This window comes from Ostrinia nubilalis, chromosome Z (genome assembly GCF_963855985.1).
Source record: "Ostrinia nubilalis chromosome Z, ilOstNubi1.1, whole genome shotgun sequence".
In the NCBI taxonomy this organism is placed as follows: domain Eukaryota; kingdom Metazoa; phylum Arthropoda; class Insecta; order Lepidoptera; family Crambidae; genus Ostrinia; species Ostrinia nubilalis.
In genome coordinates, this window is record NC_087119.1 from 4,265,706 (window position 1) to 4,282,764 (window position 17,059).

General features: G+C 35.1%; 1 protein-coding gene and 1 long non-coding RNA gene across 2 annotated transcripts in view; one reads left to right on the forward strand and one right to left on the reverse strand.

The window, feature by feature from the left end:
* Window positions 1-17,059, forward strand: part of LOC135087024 (PDF receptor-like) — a 47,305-nt gene that overhangs the window by 2,954 nt on the left and 27,292 nt on the right. The window lies entirely within an intron of this gene.
* Window positions 1,414-15,670, reverse strand: LOC135086492 (uncharacterized). Its single transcript, XR_010260503.1, has 3 exons — window positions 15,599-15,670; window positions 5,277-5,469; window positions 1,414-1,641 (listed from the first exon to the last, which is right to left on the reverse strand). It is a non-coding gene; the product is annotated as an uncharacterized LOC135086492 (long non-coding RNA).

Consider the following 17,059-nt stretch of genomic DNA (forward strand, 5'->3'; position numbering starts at 1 on the left):
TTGACAACCTTTGTCGAAAACATTATTCAATGAAAATATTGTCCGAACCCTTAGTATTTCTCTTCGACAAATACTTTAACACATTGTAAACCACTTTTCTTTCACGACTATAAAAAGATTTTAGCAATTTAATTCACAAAATCAATTGCGCACATTTAAAATAAAGTTTGTTTACACTTTGACAGCAATAGACTGACATGCAAGGTGACATGACAATGAAGTTTTCAGTTACTGTTGCCATTGAAAGAAATTAGTACCATTAGTTTTCCGCAACATGGCGAGGGTTTTTATGTTCCTGGTCAGGCTATACTTTTATTTATACAAATTAATTACAGATATCATTCGAAAAGAAACCCTAAGGTTTTCTTAACCTTAGGGTTAATATAATAAATTCTAGTGTTTGCTAATTAATGCTTTTTCTTAAAATTCAAATTCATCATTTCCAAGTTTTTTTATTTGTTTGTTGACATTCCACCAGCTCGCACTAAGCGTTTCGATGACTCTTTTATAATGCGAACAGCTAGGGACTGGAATTCGTTGCCTGCTGCTGTCTTTCCCGAAAACTATAATCCGGGCCTCTTCAAAGCGAGAGTGAATAGGCACTTACCTACAGGGCAGATATGTACCATCCTAGACTGCATCGCACTTAACATCAGGTGCGATTGTGGTCAAATACCTGCCTTGTTATGCATAAAAAAAAAGTATAGTGGAACGGTTTGTCCTGTCCTTATCATAAAACATTCAGAGTTGGCCGGTTTAAGAGTAATTACGAGTAAATAGACGTTTTACTCATGCATTATAAAATTTCTTAACCAGTAAAAATTCCTTAGAAGAAAATGCTTGCTTGCTTCTGAAATAATAATATATTGTGGTAACGAAGGACACCTATCACGGAACCCTACACTGCGCGTGGCACGACACACACTAGGCCAATTTTTTGCAGAATTTTTTTGGTGGAATTTGATATACGGATATCTAATTAAATCTGGCCGCAAATAAGGGTGCTAGAGTAGTTGATAAAATAATGTATCAAAAAAATAAATATTTTGACTCGACGCATATCTGCTGTAAATCTTTGAAACAATAACTGCTGCGGACAGTTTTCCTTAATTCGGTTTGGTTAAATGCCATTAAGCTAGATTGCATTAAGTTCGACAACGAATATAATGGCGGGCTGTTATTGGATGGTTTTCTAAAACCAACATGGTTCCTGTGAAACTCAACTCCAATTCAAGCTGACCAACCCTTATATGACCTAACAATGAAAACATTAATGGAAAGACAAATATTTTCAATATACACAATTTAATAGTTACAATACTTATCCATATTTGCGACAATCTTAAAGTGAATTAATATTATAACCATAACACTAAATTACTTCAACGGTAGTGTTATAAACAAGCGTGCCAGCTTGTTATAAAACATTCAACTATAAAACTAGAGAGAAATTAGAAAGCCAGCTTTTCCTTGGGTTGATAGGTGTCGAAGAAATCACGGTATTGCGGGACGTTCACGGCGGAAGTTCCGGGGATTCCACAGTTAGTCATTGCATTGTCAACGTATTCCTGGTCTAGCTTCTTTTCATTACACACATCAGTCAAAAACTCGTACCACTCATCGTAGTTCAACTCTGTTTTACTGAAACAAAACCGAGTAATTCCATATTATTTAGTTTCACATGGAACTAATGCAAGAATAATAATTTAAAAATATGAAATTATGGATAGATAGTTATTGGATGAAAGATAATTTAATAAAATCGTGGTGGTCTTTTGGAGAGCATCATATAACGACCAACTCAATGGAGGGTTCAAAAGAACACCCACTATTCATTAGTTAGGTACTCTTAATTAATAATAAATAATAAATAAATAATAAATCTTTTGGACAATTTCACACAGCGCCAGCTAGCCCCAAAGTAAGCAACTTAATGCTTGTGTTATGGGTGCTAGCTTAACGGATATACTACTTAAATACTTTTTTTTTTAAATACATACATATTATAGGGCAAGTGACCCGGTTGTGAGCCTTTGTGGCCATTTAGAACTTCAAATCGTTATAACTAAGGCAAAGACTAATATATTACTCTATGGTTTACGGGAATAAAAATATCTAATATTAGCCACACTGATAGCGTTAACAGCTTTGATGTGTCAAGCTTCACTTCAATCCAACAAGTCATTATTTTTTGAGAAGCGTTAATTGTTTTAAGTCTTAGCAAAAAGGCTAAGGCGAGCGGGTGAGTAAACAATCATTATTTTCTAAATCCTTCTTATTTTTTTAAATGTTTATGTTAATCCTTAATAAAGAATATACTGTCTAAGTGGTACTAATGATATTTTATCGCTATTTGTTTATTAAGGGGTTTATGAGAGGTGGCCACTAATGGAGCCAGAATGAATGAATTTTCCCATCTTTGGCCACATGAATGGCCAAAAGTGGTGCACGAAGAACCCCACTTTTGGCCATTTAGTTTTTATCGTGATTTTCCAATTTAATTACTTAGCTATTTTGATATAAGTAATCGATTCATTTTCAGAGTTACGATTATAATGCCTCCATCGAAACCAAATACTAAAAAAATCGGTTTTGTGAAAAGAAAATTGTTCCAGTACTAACCGCATAAACTTATACTATAGGTTAATGTTGATTTCAATTCAAGCTGAGATATTATATTTCATACTAGCGGCCGCCCACGACTTCGTACGCGTGGATCCCGTTTTACCCCCTTCATCTATCTTACGCGGTTTAGATTTTTTCGTACAAATGTTTTTTCCCGCTAACTCCCGTTCCCGTGGGAATTTTGCAATATCCTGTTGTAACTAAGCTTTAAGTTTCCTAAGGTACCTGCATGCAAAATTTCAAGCGTCTAACTTAAGCGGTTTAGATTTTTCATACAAAAGAATTTTCCCGCTAATTCCCGTTCCCGTGGGAATTTCGGGAATTCTTTGTAACTAAGCTCTAAGTTTACTAAGGTACCTACATACCAAATTTCAAGCGTCTAACATAAGCAGTTTAGATTTTTCATACAAAAGGATTTTCCCGCTAATTCCCGTTCCCGTGGGAATTTCAGGAATTCCTTGTTGTAACTAAGCTTTAAGTTTACTAAGGTACCTACATGCCAAATTTCAAGCGTCTTAACTTAAGCAGTTTAGATTTTTCATACAAAAGGATTTTCCCGCTAATTCCTGTTCCCGTGGGAATTCCTAAGTATACTATAACCTGCCCAGGAGTATGAAAAATAATTGTACCAAGTTTCGTTAAAATCCGTCGAGTAGTTTTTGTTTTTTTTTTATGAATTTTGATGGCCAGAACTGGCACATGACTGTGGCCAGAAATGGGGTAAAGCTGACCAAAAATGGCACAAATTCCCATTTCTTTTTCTTTTCTACAGGATTATTTTTCCATTGAATCATTATGAAAAAAAATGTATCCTTAGGCTAGATCTAAATATATTTAATCACTTTTTACAAGAAATAAGTCCGTGATAACAAAAACTGTAAAATGATATAGCCTCAAAGTCTAAAAAATTCTTAAAATGGCCAAAACCGGGTCACCTGCCCTACATAGTAACACCCAGACCCGTCACAGAAATTAAAATTCATCATCTCAATTTCTGCCCGGCCGGGAATCGAACCCGGCCTTTTGTACCCTTTGCACCACCGGCCTGCACCACTGGTGGTGCAAAGGGTATTTTTTAATCCCCTTTACACCACCAATAGTGCCGCGCTACCATTAACTGTAAAACGATTATCTATAATCATATAATATTAATATTATAAAGAGGAAAGATTTGATTGTTTGTTTGTACTGAATAGGCTCCGAAACTACTGGACAGATTTGACAACATAACATAAAAATTAATAACAACCATTCATACCTACATACAACGAATAATTCCTAAAGTACCAGGGCAACATAATCATAAAGGAGCTATATCAAATTCTTCTTGGTTGATCCGAGAAATAAACATGTATCATAAAATAGCTCCTTTATGGTTATGTTGCCCTGGTACTTTATTCGTTGTATGTAGGATGTAGGCCCGGGGTATCGTGGGTCTGAAGTGAAATGTTTATAGGCACTTACACACACACAAATTAAAACTTTTAGGTGGGTTTTGATTTATTTATAACAATTAAATTATTAAGTATTTTACAGTCTACTACTAACGGGACTATTCCCACCTCTCGTTCCCACCACTGCAACTCCTGTGTAGCCAGGATCTACAGCTTGACCGCCACAAAAACCCAACCAATGAAGGTCAAGTTTGTCCCGGGGGAAAGTTAAACTGTCATTGGACCCGCAACGAAATTAATCAGAAGAACATAGGAGGAGTTCGAAATTAAGGTTCGACTTCCCTCCATTGCAAAGCGGATGACAGGTGACAAACAAAGGTTTAAAACCTTTAAGAAAAAGATTATGCACCACGGACAATAAATTAAATTAAGGGGGCCTATCTTATGAGCAATTAGCAACTACCTGCCAATAATATTTTTCACAAAATCGCTTAAAAGCACGGAAATTTTTCCTTGTCGCGACAAGATCGGTGTAATAAATTGCGGAAACAGATGTATGTTGTATTGAATTAAGCATTATATCACGTTCATGTTTCCAAAGATCACACTCCCACAAGATATGATGGGCAGACTGCTCATGACTGACATCATCAGTGGAACACTCGCAAAAAGGAGACGGAACTAGTTTGAATTCGTGAAGTTTATGTTTAAAGTTGCCATGTCCCGTGAGGAACTGCGACGAGCAATGGTCGATTTCTAACCATCGCCTAGTTAGACGTTCGCGTACATTCGGGAAGAATTTAGTCTACAGTCTACTACTAGTTTTACAGTCGATGGTAGCACAGCACTATTTGTTGGTGGTGCAAGAGGGATTTAAAAATACCCTTTGCACCACCAGTGGTGCAGGCCGGTGGTGCAAAGGGTACAAAAGGGAACCCGGGACCTCTCGGCATAGTAGTCCGTTCTGAACCACTACACCAAACGGCCGACTTTGCCAAATTTTGGCCGAATTCTAAAGGATATTTTCGTTTTACCACCTCTGTGACTTAAGTGGGATTTTCATTCACACTCACACACTCTTCAGAAGAACAATATTGTCAAAGAACAAAAAATGGAGTTTGTCAAATTAACCTTCATGGATTTTTTTCCCCTTTAATTAACACCCAATGTTTAATTATGGAAAAAATATCATTACCAGTAAGGATACCTTAGTAGGGATAGGTTACCAGGGTACCATAAAGACATTCGATGACTTACCAGAATTTCCACCAAAAAATGCCTGTATCTGTCATGGTGAGTTTCCTATCATCAATAAGTTTACTCTGACGCATCCAATAGTCTGATCTATACAGGGTGATCGTCAATCCATCCCGTTTATTGTCCAAAAGTTTTGCAAACTCAAAGAACTGACTTTCAAGTGTAGCTGGTTCGTCATCCATCGATAACGTAACTGAAGAGAAAAAATTTAGGTATTCAGACGTGGACTAAGCATTTAGGATTTGTAATTTAATTTAATACAACAGCCATTAATACTACATTAAAAATGCGGATTTAAGGATCTGTACTTTACAGTATTTAAGTGTATCAGACTGAAGACATTGAATATAAAAGATAAATGCAAACTTGTCCATAATATAATTGGCCTTAACCAACACTCAAAAATATTTTGTAAAAATAACAGGGGAAGGTTGAGGGCACTCAATGGTCCACTCTACGAGTGCACAAGAAAGGCTGCAGTGCGGGAGGAATGGCGACGGAATGTGAGGCTTGCCACCGGACCTAGTGTGACCGGCGTTTACCCGTGGTCCCCCCAACATGTCCCCCTGGTGGGTCCACGGGTAATTTTTTTTACCCGTTGTCCCACCGTTCTGAACAGTTTTTGCCAGTGGGTCTACGGGTGTACGTTACTCCAGCTGGAAAGTAGCTCCTAGAGTGATATGAGTAGAACGTATAATTAGTTCCCAACATGGTGTAAATGTGCGCCGAATTAGAGATTAGTGCGTGCTGTCGTTTTGGTACAAAACGAAAAAAACGATTCCTGCTGGAGTAACGTTGTTCTAGCAGGAAAATTCTAAACGAATGATCGGAAAGAGAAAAACTGTTTACGAGCAGATAGCTTATATTTGTTCTATTATGTGAGCTGAAAATGTGATTTGTGCGTCTTCAGGTTTTCGAGATATTGCATTTCCTGCCAGGGTAACGTTTTGCAGAATGCTCTATCTCAATAACCGTTATATGTGCGCCTATAGAATAAACACACACGAGTAGCTCTTGATTTGTGCGTATATGTGAAAGAAACATGTTTATGAAAATATTGATAAATATCAAGTAATCGAGATTTCTTCAAAATCCGAAAAAATCGTGTAGCGCCTGAATAACAAAATATACAAGCTCACTGAAAACTGTATTCGATCCTTCTTAAGACGTATTATAACCATAGAAAGTTTCAAAAACGCACATTCATGGGTCATTGAATAATATCACTAAAAGTAATTACGACGGAGCTATAACTTTGACGTCAAAATACAAGGAATCAGCTACACCAAGATGAGCGGATGTTAACCGTATAATTAGAGCGTTTATTGAACAAATATAAAATAAAATATTCAGCTTGTAATGTATCGCTTAAAAAAAGATATGCATAAAAATATCAAATTGTAAATACCGGCTGGTTATCCGACCAAATTCGAATGCATACAAAAAAGCGACGGATTCATACATATCGATGACCTTCCACATTGAGCGTATTAAACTTAAGCTGTTGTTAGTACAGTCGTGTTCAAATGTTTTAGGCAATTAATAAATATATAGTAATATTTTAGATCAGTCTTTCCCAAAGTGGGCGATAACGTCCCCTTGTGGACGCTGCAGGCTTAAAGGGGGGCGGTAAGAGACCCAGAAAAAAAATCGGGACGTTGTGTAGAAGCTTGGGAGGCGTCATCTACTAGGAGGACTCTTAGACACCGACTGAGCTCGACTCTGGACTACAAAAATGGGGGGCGCTAATAATATTTTATTCTCAAAGTGGGCAGTAGACTAAATAAGTTTTAGATGGTTAAGGGGCCTTACTAGGGGAAAACGGCAATATTGGACCTCTTTTCTATTTTCTGTTACTTAAAGATATTTCGCACAGAAATTTGTCAAAATTCCACGTGGCCGCGAAGCCACGGGCGGATAGCTAGTTTTTTATAAAAGCTCAAGACGACCGTGTTTTACAATAAACATTCCTAATAAAATCACAACGGACATCGCGGCATCGGTATTTACCTCTTCGATACAGTCAGGAGACTTTTAGATTTCAAGAAAACTTAAGAGCTCCTGCTCGCGACGCCGCCACCGCGTCGCCGCCGCGCCGCCGCCGCACCGTCGCCGCGCTAATATTTCTATTAACTTTCCGATAAAAATGTGAATGGCGCTTACGATGTTTAGTTTCGAGCTCGTTGATAGACACCCTTATTTTCCTGTGTACCCTTGGCTGTTCCCTTGATGGTACAGTGGAAAATAAATTTTAACCGCTGTACCCTCGACCGTAAAGATGGGTTCATGGTTACACGAGTTAGAGTAGGCGCACACCGTTGATTTTTCGTCGGCCGATAGTTTAGTCGGGCTGTTGATCAGTATGGGCATGTATGGGAGTGCGCACACTACGCCGATTCGATTTGGCCGATTCATCATACAATTTGAAATCGGGCACAACTATCGGCCAACTAAAAATCAACGGTGTGCGGCTACTCTTATGGATGACGAAGAATGACACGCTCGTTTTCATACTTTTCATTCTATTTAGGTATTTGACATGCGGTATCTATTATTTAAATCTATGTGCGGAAACGTCACGAAATCTGAATCTTCATTGACCGCCGAACCCCCTATAGTGAAAAATACAATTTGTGACCACATTGAAAAACCTTGCTATTGTGGAAATTGTTTTTTATTCTCTTAATTTTTCACAGATCATACATACCTACTGATAAACTCTATTTTTCTTTTTATGAATCTCTAATCAATTATTGTATCTTAAAAGTATTATATTATGACATAGAATCACAGATCAATATACATACCTACTTATAAATAAGTAAAGTAGTTTTATTACTTACATACATAGTATTCGTTATGCAAATATTTCAAAGAATGCGCCCAATTTACGCAAGACAATAGTAGTCAAAACTGTACAAAATTTTAGTTTTCTTACCACATTTACGGCTATTTCTCATCCTAAAGTGTAGGTAGGTATGCGTTATGAGCAAGATTTTTGAATCGGGGGACAAAACATCTATAACTATAACTATATTCTGTCACCTATTACTGGTAGGTACTACATATTTGATAGAACTTACGAAGCACTTTCAGGATCAGTAACTAGTTTTTTGATATCTTGTATAGTTTAGAAATAACCGAGTGAGATCACTTATCGTTTCCACCCTGTATACCACGAACTGCGCGATTTGGGACATCTTTTTTATTGCATTACTAGCTTTTGCACGCGGCTTCACAGGCGTGAAATTCAGTTTCACAGATCGTCGTAAATTATAGCCTATAATACTTACATATGTATATTATTCTGGGTTATAAACAATAATACTGTAAAGTTTCATCAAAATCCGTTCAGCAGTTTTTGCGTGAAAGAGTAACAAACATCCAGACATCCATACAAACTTTCACATTTATAATATTAGTAGGATCAATAAAATTGTCCAATTATTATATTATTATGTCAACCATACCAACTATAGACTATATTAAATTCTTTAAAAAAATGTCATACATTAATTACATTTTATTTTTTTACTGGTTATTTTCTACTTCAGTGTACTTCGGTACAACAAATTTCAACCGGTTCGTGTGTAAAGTTAAGAAGGTCGTCGATAAGTATGAATCCGTCGCTTTTTTGTATGCATTCGAATTTGGTCGGATAACCAGCCGGTATTTACAATTTGATATTTTTATGTATATCTTTTTTTAAGCGATACATTACAAGCTGAATATTTTATTTTATATTTGTTCAATAAACGCTCTAATTATACGGTTAACATCCGCTCATCTTGGTGTAGCTGATTCCTTGTATTTTGACGTCAAAGTTATAGCTCCGTCGTAATTACTTTTAGTGATATTATTCAATGACCCATGAATGTGCGTTTTTGAAACTTTCTATGGTTATAATACGTCTTAAGAAGGATCGAATACAGTTTTCAGTGAGCTTGTATATTTTGTTATTCAGGCGCTACACGATTTTTTCGGATTTTGAAGAAATCTCGATTACTTGATATTTATAAATATTTTCATAAACATGTTTCTTTCACATATACGCACAAATCAAGAGCTACTCGTGTGTGTTTATTCTATAGGCGCACATATAACGGTTATTGAGATAGAGCATTCTGCAAAACGTTACCCTGGCAGGAAATGCAATATCTCGAAAACCTGAAGACGCACAAATCACATTTTCAGCTCACATAATAGAACAAATATAAGCTATCTGCTCGTACACAGTTTTTCTCTTTCCGATCATTCGTTTAGAATTTTCCTGCTAGAACAACGTTACTCCAGCAGGAATCGTTTTTTTCGTTTTGTACCAAAACGACAGCACGCACTAATCTCTAATTCGGCGCACATTTACACCATGTTGGGAACTAATTATACGTTCTACTCATCTCACTCTATGAGCTACTTTCCAGCTGGAGTAACGTACACGGTCTACGGGTAATTTATTTTAACCATAGTCCCACCGCACAGTGCATGTCACCTAGGTATAATTATAAAAAAATCTATAATTATTAATTAACCATATATTTATAAGACTTATTCTTAAGTTCATACATATTTATTTGAGAATAAAGGATACATCGAAATTAATAATTGCAAGAACATTTTTTATATCTTCACATCACACAATGTGGGTTAAAGTCACTCATACTCTGCGTTTGATATTTCATGCCAGACATCAGTCCACTTATACAATGTATCCGGGCTTGTAGTGATCAAACTTTAAGGGCATAATCTATGGACAATTTTATCGATGAAAATATACTTTTATACTTCTTTTTAAGTTATTTTCCAACACAAGAAAAACCAGGTGGTTAAGGTATGTTTTATTTGGTTACTATGGAAACCGCTGGGAAGGGGTATCTTTGTTCAACAATTACGTCGAAACTAATAAACGTAGACTAATAAAGGACAATGACCAAAAATGTATGGAGTGTGGTCCAAATGTCCACCACTAACGAGACCTATGTAGCAAAATAGTCTACTAAATACTGATTCATTATAACCAAACCGCAATCAAAAATATGCTGTCAGTAAAAAGTTATGACTGAATGAAAAGTCATGTTTTTTACCTTTTCATCCGAAAAATGTTCTTGATATCATTCTATCCATCGCACATTTTGGATTAATCTATGCATGTTATGTCATGTCGCTTAGTGTGCCGTGTTAGATTCTCGCTAAAAGAAAAAAAAATAAGCTCAGAAGAAAGACAACAATATTGGAATTATGGTCGGGTGGTCGCTGCTCCGCCCCTATTGGTTGTAGGGTGATGTTATATAACCATCCTTGATAAATGGGCTATCCATAACAAAAATATTTTTTCAAATCGGACCAGTAGTTCCTGAGATTAGCGCGTAAACTACTACAATTTTTCATACGGTCATAACTTTTTACTGACAGCTTATTTTTTTTTCGTCCCATACTGAAAGTTAATCTCTTTTTAATGAACTAGGTATAAGCCAATATAGGTCTCATTAGTGGTGGACATTTGGACCACTTTTGGTCATTGTCCTTTACATTCGTTTTGTAGAATAGCTCAAATACTAATAATACAATGCAAATAAAACATACCTTAACGACCTGGTTTTTCTTGTGTTGGAAAATAACTGATAAAGAAGTGAAAAAAGTCATGTTTTTTTCTAATTAAATCCATTCTTACTCCCTTAATACTTGTATCTGTTTTCTACTTCTGCTAATAGATAATTTTATTGGCTATCGCATGATATAAAATTTTTGCTTATTAGTGTTAAGCTAGCCACTCTATCACTTGTTTTTGAAGGAAAAGGTGAAAACTTAAAATTCAAAACTTAAATCCTTGCAATTTTGCAAGAAATGGGTCAAGCCCCAAATTTGAAGTATTTTCATCGATAAAATTGTTCATAGATTACGCCCTTAGAGTAGGCGCACACCGTTGATTTTTAGTTGGCCGATAGTTGTGCCCGATTTTAAATTGTATGAAGAATCGGCCAAATCGAATCGGCGTAGTGTGCGCACTAAAACTCATTAAAAACTAAAACTCATTAAAACTCATTTATTTCTGTAAATAGGCTTAAAAAAGCACTTTTACACGTCCCAGTATTAACCCTACCACTGCTTCAGGACAATAAATGGGCCAGTGCTGAGAAGAAGCAGCGCAAGAAACTAAGTCACTATTGTCAGCCTCTTTTTCAACCGACTTCAAAAAAAAGGAGGAGGTTTATTATGCGTTGCGTTGGAGGTTTGTTATGGTATGTTTGTTACGCGATAACTCCGCCAATTATGAACCGATTTGAACAAATCTTTTTTCGGTGTATAGGTAATACCTCAAGGGTGGTCCCATTTAAATTTAATAATAGAAAAAACAACCCCCAAGGGTGGAAAATTGGGGATGAACTTTTTTATACGCAATATCTCCGCCGATTATAAATCAATTTGAACGATTATTTTTTTGTTGAATAGGTATTATCAAAAGGGTGGTTTCATGCGAATTTGAAGAAAATATTTCACCCCCAAGGGTGGAAAATTGGGGATGAACTTTTTTATACGCAATTTTTTATACGTTTTTTTTTTATGTTCATGCATTTGAAGTCGGTTTTATTTTTAAAAAAAGTTAATTATCAAAGGTTTAGATGTTTTAAAATGTACAAAGTTATAAATATTTATGCGAGCTAGGCAGTAACGTATCCCAAACATTTTTATCTTTTAAATAATCATCGACTTTATAGTAGCCCTTTTTCATTAAGGTACTTTTAATATGTGCTTTGAATTTATGAATGGGTAGTTCTACAACAGTTTGTGGTAATTTATTAAAGAATTTAATACATTTTCCCATAAATGAATTACCAATCTTATGCAATCTGAAATTTGGAACGGCAAGTTTAGTTTTGTTTCTTGTATTAAAGTTATGCAAATCGCTCTTTTTCGTGAATTGCTCTATATTTTTGCGGACATATAAAAGGTTTTCATAAATGAACTGTGAACTTCCATACATGCCCATATACTGATCAACTGCCCGACTAAACTATCGGCCGACGAAAAATCAACAGTGTGCGCCTACTCTTAAAGTTTGAGCACTACATGCCCGGACACACTGTATATGCGTACTCATTGGTGAGATTTCCTTGTTTATTGCCAGGTCATATAAAAAAATGTGACATGTTTCAATACGTCATATTCATTAATCATAGTACCTAATATTTGTAACGTTTAAAACTATTCATTTATTGTTAATAAAGTCTGATTGTGAGATGGAAAACGGTGTTAAAATAATTGACAGAAAAGGGGGGAAAGTTTTGCTTTATGAAGGCTATCAATTTTATAGGAAAAAAAATTACGTCAATAAAACGGTCTTATGGAAGTGCAAAGAAAAAAAACTTAAATGTAAAGGATCTATCACTGTAAATGAGGTAAGTTCCTACCTACCTAAACATCATCATCATCATTTCAGCCACAGGACGTCCACTGCTGAACATAGGCCTCCCCCAATGACTTCCACATCGCATCGTATTATTCAGTAGTTTTTGCGTGAAAGAATAACAAACATCCATACATATTCACATCCTCACAAAGTTACGCATTTATAGTATTAGTAGAAAATAGGATAGTAAGGTTTAAAGGACAGACTTTTTCAAAACGTGATTATTATTATATATATATGCTCTGAAAATGTATTAAAATTTTTATATTAAGCTTTTATTTCAAATATTTTACAGCAAATGGTTGTACAGGCTATACGACCACATACATGCATTAAAATACCATTTCAAAATGATATTGTCCTTGCGTTAAATGATGTACGACATGCTGCAGAAAAAACTGACACACCAATACCACAACTTTATGAAGATGTCGAAAATAAGTGGCAAGGAAAAGGATTTGACTTAGTTGCACCTTTACCAAAATTCGAAAATGCTAAACATGCTTTCTATGATGCACGAAATAATTTTTCAAAAGTAAACAAAATAAATTTTGATGAAGTCCAGGTCCCAATGCAGCACTCAGAATTCATTTTAGCGGATTATTATGATGGAAGCACCAAGATTTTAGTATTTTGCAAGAATGATGATAGGGCCTTAATTGATAATGTCACAGAAATATTTGCAGATGGAACTTTTCAGTCTTGTCCATCGCCTTTTGTTCAATTATTTATTATCCATGCTGAATTGGGTAGTACAAATACTACGACAAAAGTAAAACCGATAATTTTTGCTCTGCTTAGTGACAAAAACACTGAAACCTATGTGATACTATTTAGACTACTAAAATCGCAGCTGCCAAATTGGTCTCCATGAAAGTATCACTGCGACTTCGAACTTGCAGCTTTAAAAGCTGTTTTAATAGTTTACCCAGATACAACCGTGGTTGGTTGTTATTACAATAAGAATATTTGGTCTTAAAAAGACTAAACCAGCCAAGAGATTAGTTGGTTTGTGTTCAGTATTACCTTTATTGCCCAAAGATAATCTTCGGGGTGGCTATATATTAAGACGCAGTTTGCCTGTGCTGAAAATAAAAATATTAAGAGATTCCTGAATTACGTTGAAGAGCAATGGTTTGCTAAAGATACCTGGAAGGTTATGAGTGTTTTTGCAGAACGACACAGAACTAACAATGTAGCAGAGTCATTACACGGCAAACTAAATAAAATTAATAACAAGTCGAACAGTAACCTGTTGCGGTTATTAAATTTGTTAACCACATTAACTAGCATTGATTGCAAGAAACGTGTCAAATCAAGGCGAAAATCATTCATTGAGAATGATGATTATATTAGAGACATACAAATGGAGCTAGTTACTGGTGAAATTTCAGTTGGTGTGGCACTGGAAAAATCAAGATAAAACTTTCAATTTTATTCCAAGAAGAAAATTTATTTTATTTTATTTTATTCCAAAACAAGTGTTTAGATAAGTAACAATACCTAGATATAGAAGAGCCTCACTTCCTGGCACAGGTATATTTTTACCTAAAAGGAAGTTTGGTCAATATTTTAATTATTGTAAACCGTTTTATATTATGAAATAAATTATTTATTATTATTATTATTCCCAATTATTTTTTAATTAAACTTGATGTAAAAAAGAATAGACTTTCTATTTTATTTTATCGATTTTTGTGACATGCAACGTTTACCACTGTGCGGTGGGACTATGGTTAAAATAAATTACCCGTAGACCCACTGGCAAAAACTGTTCAGAACGGTGGGACAACGGGTAAAAAAAATTACCCGTGGACCCACCAGGGGGACATGTCGGGGGGACCACGAGTAAACGCCGAGTGTGACGACCACGACCACTCTGGCAAGATTGTAGCGACGAAGAAGAAGAAGAAAAAGAAAAATAACTACAACACAACCTACATTACTAGTACTCTTTTTTATGAATAATTTACCACAAGCTAGCTAGTGTAAAGAGTGATGGAGTAACCAAGGGTAAAAAGGTATTTTAACATGGTTGAATGGGAGGCTTACTACAGTAAAGCCCATAATAAGGCTTTAATTAATACCTACATGATTACATTTGATACGCTCCTTTGAACGCAGATTTTACTAAGTTGATGTTTTAAAACCGATCTAGTGCTAGACTGGATAATCCCTTGGCGCGCGATAATTTCTCGAAAAGACCACGAATAAAGGAAACTAGGCAAAAAAGTATGCACTAAAAAAAAACAAATTGACAAAATTACATATGTTATTTTTATTTTAAGTCAAGAAAAATAATTACACTATTAGTGACCCTGCAAAACAACGTGGTTTATCAAATTAACACAGCAAAGGAGCAGGACCAGGAACAAAACAGGTTGAACAGAAAGGATTACGAGAGAAAATAAAATCCACAACGTCTAATCCCACCAGAGCTTTTTCGTAGACTAAATTAGTCAATTAGTCTGTGGAATGCGCTTCCTTAATAACAAAAGTGGTTTATCAATTCACTTCCCGGATTAACTACTTACCTATTTGAAAAAAAAAATCAAGTGTATAATGACCTATAGCTTAGTCATTGTGATTAAAACATTTTCTATCATTTGTTATGCATTCCGCAGATTCATAACAAAAAATCCAGAAATGCAAATTATTTGCTTTCGACTAAAATTATAACTTCCAATATTTGATGAAACACATAGTACCATCTACTATACAATACTATAGACAAAATATAATCGTCCGGACAGTCCTTCTACGAGAAAACCGTATGCAGAGTGACAAACTTTCAATGACCAACTACGATTGTACGACCCAGTTCGAAGCACAATGCAAATAGATACATGCGGCAACTAATATGAATTCTCAACTATCTGGTTCATATGAAACGATAAAATGTTAGAACACAAGTTACCAAATAAAAGTTATGTACAAAGATATCTGCGATGCTTCCGCGTCGAAAACAAGACCAAACAAGACAGCAAAAATATCAACATGACATAAATGAGTTTGACGTTTCATCAACATTAATCAATTAAAAAAATATATTGATACGACTAAAAAGTTCAGCTATCGTAAATTATATTTTAACCCCCTTACTAATAAAACTTACACGTTCGTTGAACAGTGATTTAAAGTGACGTTTAGTATGGAAATGTCATTTTAAAACACTGATCAACAACTGTGTAACTTTTTGTTAGTAAGGGGGTAAATCTTTAGATCGGTCTTCAGATAATATTTAGCAACGTGTTTTCTGTGAAACATCGATAAAATCCATACAAAAGAGGATCACACACCTCAACTCTTTGTATGGAAGCCATTTTCAAATTTAATTTCTCCTATTTTTACCACTTTATTGAAACACGATATTGCGACATGAAATGTTAAAATGAAGGAAAGTTGCAAACATTTGTTTTCTTTTGTACACAAAGTTCTATTGTGCATAAGTACTTTAATTCCGAAAAATATTTGAGTTCAATCACAAGTTGTAAAGATATTTTGAGAGATCAAAGTACGCAGTCTGTCTGGGCTGGGCTCTATTGGTGTTTATCTATATTATTACTTAGTATAGGTGCTTTGAGGGCGTCAGAAAATAAGAATAGGCAGATTTTTTAAAACCAAGTATTGTATAATACAAATATTATAAAGGGGAAAAATGGAGGCAATGATTTCTATATGTATAGGTATACAATACTGTATTTTTTAAACTACTAAGTTTAACAGATAACAAACAACGTAACAGAATCTCAAATTAAAAAAAATCATAAATTGTTCGTTGACCAAAGTTAAAAAAAAATGCAATAATAAAAATAAACCTATAAATCTTTATGACTTTCAGTTCTCACTTCTCATTCTTTAAAGTGTGCTTAATCATATACAATATCCATACGTCATTATTAGTACATAACATTTTAAAGGTCAACGAGGTGTTATCGAAAAGATTTAGTATCAACTTCATAAATAACATTAATAGAAGTTGTTTTCACGAGTGTTCCCTATCCACCTCTGCCCACTAGGGCATCGTGGTTCTCAAGAGTGGCACTCCAATCTTTCTTAAAGGCAAAACGCGGACGCGGCACGAAAACTCTTCAAACAGATTTTTTGCAAACTTTGGAAAAAATTACGTCGACGCATAAGCTTACAACCTAAAAATACTCTCAAAAAAGTTTTATTTTACAAATTAATAATATGTTAAACCACAAGAAGTTACAAGAATAAACATAAACAATAATTAAATCGCCGATTAGGTAATTAGTAACGCCCTAAATAGCAGTGGGAAAATGGAACATACGACAAAACTTTAACAAAAATGTGACCAAAAATACGTTACGTAAGCTTACGTCGAATTTAATTTAAAACATGGACACTGTATTTT